The sequence below is a fragment of the Arvicanthis niloticus genome, chromosome 6, assembly GCF_011762505.2.
Source record: "Arvicanthis niloticus isolate mArvNil1 chromosome 6, mArvNil1.pat.X, whole genome shotgun sequence".
In the NCBI taxonomy this organism is placed as follows: domain Eukaryota; kingdom Metazoa; phylum Chordata; class Mammalia; order Rodentia; family Muridae; genus Arvicanthis; species Arvicanthis niloticus.
The window spans coordinates 65,672,965-65,688,796 of NC_047663.1; positions in this window are offsets into that span (position 1 = coordinate 65,672,965).

Genomic DNA, 15,832 nt, shown 5'->3' on the forward strand with positions numbered 1-15,832 from the left:
CCCAGGGATCCTGACACAGAGCTGGGCTCATGTCAGAGAATCTTGAGTACATGAAGATAATCTCTCTGAAATAAACTCCAGTCAAAAGAATTTTGATTCTGTATGAGCAGAGAAATGAAGCTTTTCCAACCAGCCTCAGCCCAGCCCCAGAGCACTCCCGCTGACCCACAGATGAGTAACAACCACAAGAGGAAGGTATGACTATCACCTTTGCTTCTATCACAAAAACAGAAAGGTGGGAGAGTAGGAAGAGAAAGGAGGTTCACACTTGCCCTCAAAATGGCTGCAGTGGTTACAATGCGTTTTTATTTTTCTTATATTTTTTTGGTTTACCTTTTTATTTTTATTTATGTGTTTGTGTCTGCATGTTATTATGTGCACATGAGTGCAATGCCTGCTGAGGCCAAAAGAGGGCATCAGATTCCATGTAGCTGGAGTTGCAGCTGGTTGTGGGCTGTCTGGCAGGGGTGCTGAGAACTGAACCCTGTTCTCTGCAAGAACAAAAGCTGCTCTTAATGTTGAACCATCTTTCCAGTCCAGTTTTTTTACATTTTAAGACTTTTCCTTTACGTTTCCTAAGTGGTTCATAATGCTTATATTCTCCTATTTTCTTAGGGTCATATTTTTTTTTTCTTTTCATTATTCGTTTTCCCTCTCTGTATGGTCTTTACTGACCACCATTCCTTGTCTTCCCCCTTTGCATTATTCAGTATTCTAACTTATTTTCCATCATTCTTCACTCTTAATATTTTTATTTTACTTTTAAAAGGGTTTTTTTTGTTTATGTTACTTTTCTTCTAACCAATCTTGTACTAATGTTATTAGGTCTGTACATATCATGGGTTGATATTTCTTTCTACTTAATTGTTATTTGACACAGTTACTGGCAGGTGTTTTCTCCTTTCTACACAAAACCTGAGTGTGTGGTATAGCTAAATAGTCAGCTGCTGAAATACACTCAGCCCACCTTTCTCAATATTCAACTCATTCCTGATCGAATCACAATGAATACTTTAACTCAAATAACAGAGAAGAATAAAATGCCCACCTGGCAACCAGGATCCAATTAATCATGGCTGGGAATCAGCTAAAACACATTGCTGTACTTCTACCTCTACAGCTACATCAGAGAGAAGACAAAGACTATGGCCCCTAATATACAATGGGCTGCTATGAAACAGTGTCCATGCTGATTCCATTTTCTTTGTCAATGACTAGAGAAGTAAACAAAGAGGACATACCTTAAAAATACCACTGTCTACATGACAGCTGCCCAATCTGCTGAAGTGTTATGACTATGGAAGACTCACACAAAATTCAGGGACCCTCCAGCTCCTGGCAGCATGTTCTGCCAAAATAGACTAATTACAAAAAAGAGGGAGTAGTGAAGAATTTATACATTTGGGGGGAAATAGTCACTACTTCAAATCAGTTTTCTGTAGCCCAGAAAACCTTCTCACAAGAACACTGGTCCTCAAAAAGTCTCTCACATAAAGCATAAAAGATATCTGCCCCCATAGAAGCATCAATCTCAACATAGAAACAGAAGAACTATGCAAAAAACAGCATGATTGATTAAAACATCCATAATTTTCTGACAAAAAGCTTCCCAGTCATTGGAGTGGATGCAATAAAGAATGCAGACTTTAAAAGAATGGTCTTTTAAAAAATCAATTAATTCCAAGAAAATAAAAAAAAAAAAAAACAACTGAACAATTTAAAGAAGACAAGGCAGGATTTGAATGAGATCAATTAAAAAAAAAAAAAAAAAAAAAAGGTTGACAAAGAGCCCAATGGAAATCTCAGTAATGAAAGTCGAATAAGTCCCATTCAAAACTTCAGCATGGTCTCACCAAGAAAACATTATTTCAGGACATACAGACAAGCCTGGATCAATAGAAGATATAGGAGAAAAATAAGACATGGGCTGCAGAGAGGGCTCAGTGGTTAACAGCATTGTCTGCTTTTCCAAAGGACCTGAGTATGATTACCAGCACCAGTGTCAGGTGATTCACAATGTCTACAACTCCAACTTCAGGCGATCTAACGCCCTCTTCTGACTTCCACAGGCAACTGAACTCAAATGCACAGACAAAAACATATATCTAAAATTAAACATAAAAATAAAATCTTTTAAAAGACTAAAACATGAAGAAGAGATTTTGCAGTATTTGTGGAACATGATCCAACAGTCAAACATCCATGTCTGAGGCTAAAAATAGTTAAAGACCCAATGAAAAGTACATAAAACATAACCAGTGAAGAAGCAGCAGAAATTTACCCCAAGTTTGGGGAGAAAATACCAACATACTGATACAGAAGACATCTAGAACTCCTAGCAGACTTACCAGAAAAGAAACACTGGACAAATAAAGAATGGTGAGGCTACAAAGGAGACATGCTGAAGAGTTTATGAAAGCAAAAAGATTTCTCAACAGATACCCTGAAGAACAGAAGAACTTGCAGTAAAATATTTCAGTATCTAAATGAAAATAACCACCAAACTAAATTACTATACTCAACAGTTACCCTTCAGAACCAGCAAAGAAATAAAGACCTTCCAAAATGAGTATAGAGTAAAAGGATTGTGCCCACTAAGCCAGATTGACAGGAGATACTTAAATGGGTGCTGGCAGAAAAGATACACACACACACACACACACACACACACACACACACACACACACACACCACAAGCACAGGAAATTCTCGGCAGAGGAGTACCTGTGTAATACCTGCACTATGGAGGTGGAGGCAGAAAGATCAGGGGTTCAAAGTCAGTCATCAACACAGCAAGTGTGAGGCTAGCCTGAGCTACATGAGACCTTGTATCAAAAGAAAAGAAAAAAGCAAATAAGCAAAAGTACTCAGGAAACAGGAAACACTGCTAAAATGAAACAAGGGAAAAAAATCAACATTAGAAAAATAAAAGATGAGGAAGTAGTTCACACCTCGCAAGTGCCACCTTGAAAGTAAATGACATTAATTATTCAATTAAAGACACAGGCTGGGTAACTGACTTTTAAAAACCAAGTCAAAAGGCTGGAGAAATGGCTTAGTTGTTAAGAACATTTATTGCTCTTCCAGAGAACCAGAGTTCAGTTCCCAGCACCCACATAAATGTTGTTCACAAATGCCTGTAACATCAGCTTCAGGGGGTCCAACACCCTCTTCTGGCCTCCATGACCTGTATAAACACACACACACATGCACACTTACATATACACATAATTTAGAAAATTTTAAACCAATTCTTTGCAGCTTGCAAGAAACACATTTCACCAGCAAAGACACAAACTATAGATGAGAATGTGAAGATTGATAGTCTATGAAAATTGTATCCAAACACAGTAGTTGTGCTCATGTAATAGACTTCAAGTCAAAATGAATGAGAATAAAGATTATCACTACATACAAAAACATGTGCAAAAAATGTCATTCTGTACATATGTAAAGTACAAATGTTATGGACATAAAGGGACAGTTTAGCCCAAGATAATAATAGCCTTATGTGATTATAGTATGCCAGCTCAACAAATAATAAACCATGGCAGGGAACAGAATCAATAAAGAAACATCAAATTAAACTACATTATAGATCAAATGGGTTTAACAGGGATAAATTGAATGTTTTACCCAACTGAGTCCTCATTTCAACTGTTCATAAAGTAGACCACATTTATAATACAATGCAAATTTTAATATATAGAAAAAACCAACAATTTTTTGAATCTCTTCATATCATAACAGGTTAAAACTAGAAACTCATAGCAATAGAAACTATACAGATACACAGAGATTACATGATACAATATTAAATAATCCCTAGGCAATTAAGTAAATTAAAGCTGAAGTTAAATTCTATAAAATCAAATGAAAACAGGAATAGCAGAATGTGTGAGATACAGCACAAATAATTCTGGGAGAATTTTTATAGCTATGAGTGCCTACATCTTACTAAAAAAACAGAGATCTCAAGTAAATAACCTAATGAGGCCTTCTAAAGCTTTAGAAAAATAAGATCAAGCTTAATTCAAACCCACAAGAAAGAAGAAAACTATAGATTCAAGGACTGGAAGTAAGGAATTAGGGCATAAGAGAACACTACAAAGGATCGGTGAAACAAAGATTTGGACCTTTGGGAAAACTGAATGATAGTGACAATTCCTTACTCAGACTGACCAAAAGAGAGAAGAATCAAATAGACTTTGAAAGGAGGATAGTACAGAAGATATCACTGAAAAACTGAAAAGAGATATTACAACTGCTACAGCTGAAATACAGAAAGTTATCAGTCAATATTTTGAAAGCTTATCCATCAACAAATTTGAATTTTTTTCCCAGAAGGAATAAATAAACTTCACAATGTGCGTGACCCACCAAAACTGAACCAAGAAGAACTGAAAACAGCCTAAATGTATCCATAACAACCAATGAAACTGGCTCATCGATTACAAGTCTCCCAACAAAGATAACAGAGGAGAGACAGAATTTAGGAGCCAGGAGTGAGGAGGAGTGTTGGGAAATGCTATCATGAAGACATAAGTGACGGTAGCCCTCGTGAGCTTGCAGTAGTCCTGCACAAGGCCAAGCCAGTCAACATCCCAACAAGAACGGAGAGACCTAACCCTCTTGATACTATAGCACTACAGAATAACTTGAAACCAGTTCTTGTGGTGCCTCCAACTCTGCTCCTTTTATTCAAGGTTGTTTTGTCAACTAGAGGACTTTGTGTTTTCCTAAGAATTTTAGAGTTATATTTTCAATTTCTGTCAAGAACGTCATAAGTAGTTTTAATAGGGGTGGGGCTGAACTGAATCTGGATCAGTTTCTGTAATGTGGCCAGTGAGCCATATTAATTCTGCCAAGCCACAAACATGGGGCTTTCCTCCATCTTTAGCGTTGTCTTCAGTTTCTTTGCTCAGTGTTTTATAGCTTGTATTGTAGAAGCTTCCCCCTTTTGATTTATGGATATTTCTGGGTATTTTATTCTTTGTGAGTGATTGTAAACAACTTTACTTTTCCAGTACCTGTCTAAACAGGTTCATTAACGATGTATGTTGATGCACTTTGCTAAATTCTCAGATCTAAGTCTTTCGGTAGCTCTAGAAAAAAAGTGACATGAAAAAAGAAAGGGGCCTTTCAGCTCGGCCATTCTCCTGTATAAGAGGCAGCCATGGCGCCCAGCTGGAATGGCATGATCCTGAAGCCCCATTTCCACAAGGAAGAAAATGGCTCACACCATTGGCATCTCTGGACCCAAGGAGGCAAAACAAATCCACAGAATCACTGCAGGCCAACGTGCAACGCCTGAAGGAGTACCGCTCCAAGCTCATACTCTTCCCCGGAAGCCTTCTGCTCCAAAGAAGGGAGACAGTTCTGCTGAAGAACTTAAACTGGCCACCCAGGACCGCTGACAGGACCTGTGATGCCCATCCGGAATGTGTACAAAAAGGAAAAGGCCAGAGTCATCACTGAAGAAGAGAAGAACTTCAAGGCTTTTGCATGTCTCCGTGTGGCTGGTGCCGATCGATGCCCGGCTCTTTGGCATCTGAGTAAAAAGGGCGAAGGAAGCTGCAGAGCAAGACGTTGAAAAGAAAAAGTAATGTGCGGTTGGAGAGTTGCAATAAATTTTCCATAAAGAAAAAAAAATGTAAAAAGGGGATAATTGAGGAGAAGAAGGAGATGAGGAGTGGTAAGAAAAATGAGTTAATGAGGACAGATATAATCAAAGAACATTACAGGACTAAAATGAAACCCAATGTCACATGCTATAAGTATATAATAGCAAAATTATAAAATGTGGGGCTGCAGAGACAGCTCAGAAGCTAAGAGCACTGGCTGCTCTTCCAGAGAACCCAAGTTCAGTTCTCAGCCACATGGTGGCTCCCAACCGTCTGTGACCCCAGCTCCAAGGGGTTCCAATACACTCTTCTGACCATCTCAAGCATTACAGATGAAGAGCACACACATTCATGCAGGCAAAACACTCATATGCATAAAATAAATGTTTTAAGTATATGTAATTTTAATCTATGCTAGAAAAATGAAAATAGGAAATCAACCAAAACACTTGAAATAAGTTTTTAAGTATTTAAAAGATAAAACGACATAAAATTTGCATAAGCCATTTGTATCCTCCCATATACTTAAATAGGCTCTAGGTGACTTATAATACCTGACAGAATACAAATGCCTTCTTAATAGCTGATATGCTGTTGGAAATAGTTACAATAAAAGAGTCTGTACATTTCCAAATCAGACAATGTTTTTCTGGAATTTTCTATGTAAAATTCAGAAAGTCCCACCTCACCCCACCTCCCATCACCAACAGACAGGCATTGAGATTAGATCTTCTGGAGATGGAAGATGAGATGCCTGACCGAATTCTTAGTCTCTTTTCTTCGAAAGAGGCTGCTTGGGGTATAGGTCTATGTCTGAATGAAATTTTCAAATTCAGAATCACTGAATGTTAGAATGTGGGTACCCACAATCACAACCAAGTCCAGTGGTTTCCAGATGATTCTACAAGGAGCCAGTGAGATGGCTCAGCAGGTAAAGGTGTCTGCTGCCAAGCCTGATGACCTGAGTTCAGTTCCCAGGATCTACATGGTAGGAAGAGAGGACCTGAACCCCATGTGCACAGCATATGTGTGCCCTCATACACAAGGTAATACTGATGCAATTGTTACAGTCTTTAATGCTTCTACAGAAGTCTAGAGTTGTACGTATATACAGGAGGCAGAAGTCCCCAAGCCAGGTTAGAGACACAAGCAGGGATACTAAGTAACAACCTGGCACCCCTGTTTCCAACTGAGCACCCCTCATATGATTGATTTAAATATTGATATTACAAATAGTCTGAATCTACAATCTGAAATCTGAAGTCTCCTTCAAGCCCCCCTTTCTGCCCGAGAAAACATAAGGCTTTAGAGGAGTGTCCTTGGGATCCTGACAGAACCTGTTTAGGATACACGCACTCACACGCATGCACATGAGGCACACATACACACAGTCTGCCCTGATACTTGTGTGTGTGTGTGTGTGTGTGTGTGTGTGTGTGTGTGTGTGTTAGAGAGAGAGAGAGAGAGAGAGAGAGAGAGAGAGAGAGAGAGAGAGAGAGAGAGACTCTATGTAGCCGGGATGTCTTAGGACTCCCTGTGTAGACTAGGCTGGCCTCAAACTCACAGTGATCCACCTGCCTCTGCCCTTCAAGTGTAGGATTAAAGGCACTATGCCCACCTATAATAATTATTAATTTTGTTATTTCATGGAATTTCACTTATAGTTTCAGATCTCCTACAACTATAGTTAGATTTTGGCCCTGAAGGCACTGGGAATTGAATCCAGGTCCTCCAGAAGGGCAGCTAATGTGTTTAACCACCGAGTCATCATCTTGCCAGCCTGGTGCCCTGACACTCTTGACCCTCCAGTTTCCACAGTATTTAGAGGGCCCATCACAGTGTCTCTCCGGCCATGGTCCTCAGACTTCTAATAGCAAAATCCCCTGAGAGTTATTTAAAATACTCACCCTGGGCTTCCAGCCCACATGATCTAACCCGTCACTTGGATCTCCTGAGTTTCTGTTTAACAAGCTGGCATCAAAGTTTAGGCAAGTGTCTCTAGAGTCTGGGGAAACTGAGGCCCTCACAAGCCCTTCCTGAAAAGCCTTCCCATCCCACTGGCTCTGCCAGCTAACCAAGTATTCTAGGAAGTAGGAACTGAATGATGTATGCTGAACAAAATCCTAGGAGATGCTGTTGTCAGACTGGAGCCCCCACGAATCATTGTAATTAGATGGCACCGGGAATTACCACAAAGGGAGTAGAGGCTGCAATATGAAACACTGGGTGTGCAGGCTATGAGGGAGAGCAGGACCAGCAAGAAACAGATCGAATCCCAAGTGAGGGCAGTGGGAAGAAAGCTCAGGTCCATGAACATCCTCAGCTCACTTCTGCTTCTCTTCCCACTACTCTTCCCAGTTTGCCATACCACCCAGAGAGGACAAACAGCATTGCAGACTTCATCTCTTGCCCCATTAAGTGGCAACAGTATGAAAGACACTTTCTCCTTGAACTGGCTATGCTTAGCAACTTGATTTAAAAATGAAAAGCTTCCTGATATTTTTCTGCAGACCTCTTGAATCAGGATTCACAGGAGTGGAACCCTGGAATCTATATTTTTATAAAGATCTCCATTGATTTTCATGCTGTCAGTACCACTCCAAACTGTTATAAGCAACTAAATTTGGGAACCTCCACACGTGTCCAGATTGAAGGGTCCTGGTGCTATTTTAGAACATTGAGGGATGAGGAATAGGAGGTGGAGAGAAAGAGGGAGAAGCTGATTTTTTTAAAGGGGAGGCCTAAAAGAAACAAAATAAGACAATTGGGCTGGGGTGATAGGTGGCTCAGTAGACAATGTCATGCCGACCTGAGAACCTAAGTTCGGATTCTCCAGAACCAGTGTAAAGCCAGGCATGATAGCAGGTGCCTATAATCTTAGCAGTCCTGCAGTGAGATGGGAAGGCAGAGACAAGAGAATCCCTCAAAGCTCAAGGGCCAGCTAACCTGATACACACAGTAGAAAAACAAATGAATCCCTGTCTCTAAACAAGTTGGGAATTGAGACCCAACACCTAACCTCTAACCTTCAAATGGGAACTGTGATATGTATCACACACACACATACACACACACACACACACACACACACACATGCACACACACACTCATGCACACACTCCCATACAGAAAGGGAGGGTAGAGAATGATTTGAAAATCGCAATTTTGCAACCAATAGTAAAAACGTGAATCTGATAAGATGACCCACCCACTATGTGGAAGGTTTATAGAGAACCCAGTTACTGCTCAGTCAGGCTGATGACAAAGCTGTTGGGACAACTTGCGGTTATATAAGTTCAGAAGAGAAATCCAAATGGTGTGGTGGTAAACACCTGTAATGCCAGAACTGGAGTGGCTGAGGCAGGAGATAGCAAGCTCAAGGCCACTCCCATGTCAGCATGCAAGCCTCTCATCAGCCCCTCCATATCACGCTGAATAATTTCTAGAAAGACTAATAAACAAAATATAATGCTCACAATAGTAACTAAATAAAGATAGCAACATTGAGCTATAGCTGTACATTTAATTAATAATTGAATCATACATGGAGGACTAGGAAGAAGGCTCTGTCAGTAAAACACTTGCTCTGCATGCTAAGGGCCAGAATTCAATCCCTAGAACCTACATTTTAAAAGAAAAAAAAAAAAAAAAGAGTCACAGGCATGGCAATGTGAGCTTATAATTCCAGCACTGGGGAGGTAGAGAGAAGAATCTACAGGGCTTGTGGGCCAGCCAGCGAGCTTATATGGTAGATTCCAAGCTTTATGGTAAAATCCAGAGATACTGTCTTTGAAGAGAAAGTAGACAGTGCCTGAGGAACAGCATCTGAGACTAGCTCTGGCCAAATCGACCAAGGCAGACAGTGTGCACATGCACCTACACACACATGCACCCCTGCATGAACTCATATAGTAAAAAGCAAAACTAGTTCTTCTGAGAACTTATTCCACCCAAGGGACCACCCACATACTACTAACTTATTTAATTCCTATGGCTCTCTTAAATGTGGATACTATCACCATCCCCGTATACAAAGAAACTGAATCTCAGGAGAGACAAGTAGTTCACCTGAGCCATGCAGATAGTCACTGGAGGAGCCCAGCATCCTCCAGTAGATGTTGAAAAAAGCCCTGGGAAGCAGAACCACTTTTTGTTCCTCTTCCGACAGCTGCTTAATGGTGGTGAAGCCCAAATCCTTGCTTTGAAACAGCTGGGCAGTCTAGAGGGCCAGGGAGATTTGCATTGTGTGAGTTCTCCTTTCCTTTAACTTGAAGATAGGAGGGAGGCTTGAAACATCAAGTCCAGACCTTTGACAGTGATGTTCAACCCAAATGAATCTGTCTTCCTTGGCCTAGCCTGTCCCCCAGATCCAACTGAAACTCACCAGAACCACCTTGCCATTAAGAGTTACGGAGACCAGGAAGGGGGACAACACTTGAAATGTAAATAAATAAAATGACCAATAAAGAAAAGAATACCTGAAAAGAATACCTTACCACTTACCAGCCTTGGGGAGCCCTTGGGCTCTCTATGCCTGAGGCTGATCTGCAAAGTGGGGCCATGCTCAGGTCTCCTCCACAGGGGAAGACTGTTTCCCACTCCAAGCAGGCAATGAGCAAGTGTTAGATTCTAACCTTTGCACCCTGCAAAGATTTCCCCCATCTTCCAGGTTCAGGACTCATTGGCCAATGACCTGCATCCACGATCAGCCAATGCCTGAAGCCCACGACGCACCTAAAACACTTGTTTGGATTAAAGTGCTGTCTGGTGGTAGCTCTCCCTGAGGATTACAACTCTACTAGAATGCAGACACAGAAGCCTGGAACTTGCCCTCCTATTCTGGATACTGCATAGCACACAATGTAAATGTCTCATCCTGCACTCGCTCGTGGACATACGTAAAACAAAAGCACGGCACCACTCTATGAGTCAGAGTAGCTAGCACTCTGGGGACATCCACAACACAGAATCCACTGGAGTGTGTCCTGTAAGAGACACTGCAAAGCCTGGCAGGTCCAGGGGAAGAAATCCAACCCACGGATGAAACCATTTTGGCCAACTGGCTGTGACACCTACCTCTCCGCTCTTCTCTGCCAGGCCAGGCACTGAACATGTCCTCTGTGATTTGTGATGTCTCTGTTGGAATAGGGGGAGTGTAGCAGCAGCAGTCAAAGCGGCAGCAACAGTGTCTGCAAATGCAGCAGGCTGGCCAGCCTGCTAGAGAGATGCAGGCTGATCAAAGAGCCAAGGGCCCGCTCCCCTGGGCACAGCCCGCTGCTGCGGCTGACCACAGTAATTCATCATGTTTAAAAACTCACCCATGGGAGGAACCCTGGAAGAGGCAGAGAAGCCAAGCAATGGGTTCTGAAAGAAAGGAGGGTGTGTGTGTGTGTGTGTGTGTGTGTGTGTGTGTGTGTGTGTGTGTATCTTTCATCAGTTGTAAAAAAGGAATGGTAAGAAGCAGCCAATCTGCAGGATACAGCACAAACAAGATCTAGAAGGGAACTCTTCTGGAGTAAACAGTCAAAACAATCTAAAGAAAATTAACCTGCCTATCAAACAAATTTCCCTTTCCTCCTATAGGAATACCTACTCGTTCTGACACTTTAAACCCTACTCCCTGTGTGAAGAGTGAGCTCAAGCTAGAGGGTACCCCAGCCATTGAATGACCGTGGGGAAGTCACTTACATTCTTTCTTATATTCTTTTCTCTCTCATCTTCTCTCCCTCTTCCCTTCCTCTCCCACCCTTCCCCCATCTCTGTGTACAAGTGCACATTATATGCATGTATGCATTTGGATACCAGAGGTTAATCTCCAATCTCCTCTCTCTCTCTCTCTCTCTCTCTCTCTCTCTCTCTCTCTCTCTCTCTCTCATTCTCTGTGTGGTGTGTGTGTGTGTGTGTGTGTGTGTGTGTGTGTGTGTGTGTACAAGTGAAGACACCAGAGACCAACCTCAGCTCTTGTTTCTCAGACACTCTGACCCCTTTCTTTTTGTTTCAGTTATTTTGTCTTATTTTATGTGTATGAATGGTTTGCCTGTATGTATGTCTATGTACCGTGAGCATGCCTAGTGCCTCCTAGAGGCAAGAAGAGGGCATTGGGTCCCCTGGAACTGGACTTACAGACAATTGTGGGCTGTCTCGTGGGTGCTGGAAATCAAACTCAGGGCTTCCGGCAAAATAGTAAGTGCTGTTACCTGCTGTCCAGGCCCTTTGCACTTTGGTTTTTGGTTTGGTTTGGTTTGGTTTAGTTTTTGGTTTTTGTCTTTGAGACAAGGATCTTTCACTGTTCTCAAACCAAGCTCACTGATTAGGCTAAGCTGGCTAACCAGGGGACCCCAGAGAGCTGCTTATCCCTGCCTCTCCTGTACTGAAATTATAAATAAATTCCCCTATACCTGGCTTTTTTAATGTGGATTCTGGGAGGCAGAGGGTCAAACTCAAGTCCTTGTGCTTACAAATAAGCACCTTACCAGTTGATCCAGCACCACAGCCCTGTTTCCACTCTCTTGCCATGTTGTCTCTAAGAAGAATGAGCTAGATTGAGTACACCAGTGTGAATGGTATGGAAGTGGATCCCATAAGCAATCTGCCCAGGTGTAGACAGCTGGTGGAGCTGTTCACCAGGTCACCAGTATAAAGCTGAGAGGGTTCAAGAACAAGCACAGAGGGAGAGTCTCACAAGCTACCTTCTATCCCACTACAGAGCCACATAGGACCCTCCAGTTCTTTGAAATCCCCCTCACTTCAGCAGCCCTATGAATGCTCCCCCATGGGACCAGCACCTCGACATTGGGCCAGACTTAGCAACCAACTGCATCAATGGGAAGCAGGTCTACAGATCCAAAGAGCCCTTCTCCCAGACAACAGGAGTGGTAAGGATAAGGAAAGGGAGAAGAGGAAGCGGGGAAAGAAGGAGCAAGGGGATCTCTTCATTGACATAATCTAAGCATTTCCCCCAAATGAGAAACTGGAACTTGATGTTAAATCTTTATTTCAGCCAGTGTAATATAAATCTTCAGTATGTATAAAACCTTCAGCCAGTGAGAAACAAAGGTGGAATTCCAACTAAAGCTTTCCCTCAACTCACCAAAACACAAAGGTACTCACCTGTATCAGCACCTCTCAGTTGCTGTGACTAAAAGCAGCTGAGAGGGATCATTCTAAAACAATGGAAACTACACCTCACAGCTCTGGAGGGTCTGAAGGCAATGATAGACTCAGAGTCTGAAGAGACCATTTACTGCCTCAAAGATGATGTCTTCTCCTAGATGTCCTTACATGAGGAAGACGCACACCATTCCTGTAACCTTGTAAGGACACCAAAGGACAGAATCCCCATGACTCAATCACTGAACACCACACTTTTTAATCCTCCCACATTAAGGAATAGTTTCAACATGAGAATTTTGAGAGAACACTTAGACCACATCAGCACCCCATACTTATATATATGCTCCAAAAATAGGCATTTAAGGGACTGGAAAGAAAGCCCAGAGGTTAAGGGTTCAGGCTGCTTTTTTGCAGAGGTTCTACCTTCAATGTGAAAAGAATGGAGTCCTAAAAGATGGCCTTACAATTGGTAGAACCAATACACCCAGGAAATGATCTCCAGGGCCCTGGGTGTGACAGAGCTTGAGGCAGCCAACCGGTGCCTGAGATGGCATGGCTGGTGCTCAAGAACTAGAGTTAGGGGTCTTGACCAAGGACAGGAAAGAGAGAAGAGATAAAAGTGTGGTAAATAACCAGGCTACAGGGAAAAGGTGTGAGTGAGCCCCCCGAAGAGGACTGTTGCCTGTCCTCTCCCCATTGTAGAAGACAGGTAGTCTGTGTGCCCATCCACCCAGGGACATAGGTGGTAAAGTTCCAGCAAAAATTGAAGGTTTATTGAGTGTTTTTCTTTCCTGGGGACTGAAATATTTGGAATCACTGGTACTATCAGTTTCTCCTAGACAAAATGAAATGAAGGCCTACACAGAAGAAAATATTTATCAAGACTTCAAAGTCCTAGAAGGTGGTACGAAGGCTGCTGGGAGAGAAAAGTGAGCAGTGGTCTCTCCTAGCTGTGAACTTGGTGAACTGCAATACCAACATGCCTGGCAAGATGTGCCCTGTGGTACAATAATGACATGGTGGTTACTGAGATAACCAACCACTTTCTGCTTGGGCTTGACTTCTGTTCCATTCATATCTGATATTATAAACCTGCACAAAAGCCTGTAGCTGGGGAGGTCGTAGCCCTGGGAGGAGGGGGCTATGGACATGATGCTAAACCGTTCCCAGCTAGTGCAGAGACTCACGACTGGCCAAAGTGCCAAGAACAAGTGATAGTTTAGTGCTCAACCCTAATGGGACATCTCATCCACCCCCTCAAGGTTTGGGAAACATCAAAGAAAAGGGGACAGAAAGAATGTATGGGAATCAGTGCCACTCCAAAACACTGTCTTCCAGACATGGCATGGCTGTTACATTCATGAACTTAGAGTAGCAGTGGCTACCCAAGACCTGCACAAGTTTAAGTCCACCAGCATTGCATCATGGGTAGGGAAGGAGTTCATAAGGCCCTCTCAGATGATCTACATACAGCTGCAGGGAGGAAGGTCATATTCCTTGCTGGTATATGTGTTAGTTCATTGCTGCCACTGAAGCAAATAACCCCACACCTATGCTTTTGCAGGCAACCCCTAATTAAATGCAATAGGATACAAAAGAGGCCGTGCAAGTAGGAGGGGAGCTTGGGGAGGAGAAATTAAATGGAATGGAAAAAGAATATAAGAATAATAAGAGAATAATAATTCATTGGTCAAAGAACATTGTGCATGTGTATGAAGTTATAAAACACACAAACACACACACACACACACACACACACACACACACACATCCTAGCTTCAGCCTCTCTTCATTGGAAGCATCTTCAGTAGCACCCAGCAGCTGCTGACAGGAAACCATTACTCACTGGACAGGCAGCCTGGGAAACCCCAGCCATCTGTTTCTGTCCCAGCATGTTCCCAACCCTGCAGACAAATGCATCACAAGCAGGGAAGGCAGGGCCACCATCTGCACACAGCCTTCACTGAGGCTCTGCAATTTCTTGGGGTCTTGGTCAAGCTGTTCGTCTATCCTGGGGAGGGAGCACTATTGGCCTGACCTACACAGGCCTTTGGCCTTGCCTGACCTGAATAAATCACCTTGGAGTTTTCTATCTACTCCTTAATGAATGGCTTCCTTGCTCATGGGGAAAATGTTTAAATCTAGGAGGCAGGCAAAGTGTGGGATAGAGGTTCTCAACCTGTGAGTCACAACCACTTAGGGGTTCAAACAACCCTTTCACAGGGGTTGCCTAAGACCATCAGAAAACACAAATATTTACATTACAATTCATAACAGTAGAAAAATTTAGAATTATGAAGTACCAACAAAAATAACTTTATGATCGGGGGCAGGTGACCACAACATGAGAAGCTTTATTAAAGGGTCGGAGCATTAGGAAGGGTGAGAAACATTTCTCAAGAGGCCAGGGCCTTTTGGAGCCTTTCCCTGTTTATAATGGAATGCTGGTGGGCCCAATCTTGTGCAGGTTTTGGGTGACCACTGTTGCTGTGAGTTCATAGATGTGAGTTCATGTTGCTGGGAGCCATGCCATGTCTAGAAGGTTCTACAATGTTCTACAGCAGCACTTACTCCCATCCCCCTGCCCTTGCAGTCTTTCTGCCCCCCAACCCTTCACCTTCCATGATGTACCCTAAGCCCTGAAGATCTGCAGTAAATGTCCATTTAGGGCTGAGCACCAGGCGCTTGTTCATAGATAGAAGAAAAGCTATCTTATCTTGTCTATATTTGCACAAAAGGGGGAGGAGGGATGATTGCTTTTGCCACTTTTTTGAACAGAAGTGGAGAAAAGAACCTCCACTCCAAAGGTATTTGATGGAAAATTATAGTTATGAGGTAGCAACACAAATAACTTATGGTTGGGGGTGACCACAACATGAAGAAATTTGTTAATTTAATAAATTAATTTCCAAAGAGGTCATGAAGAAATAAAGACCATTTCTTATATTTCTTGTTTTGTTTTGTTTTGTTTTGTTTTGTTTTGTTTTGTTTTGTTTTGGAGGGTACACATGTGTGCCAGAGGTGAGCATCAGGCGTTCTCCTCAATCACCCACCACTCTGTTTCTTGAGACAAGTTCTCACACGGAGCATGGAAC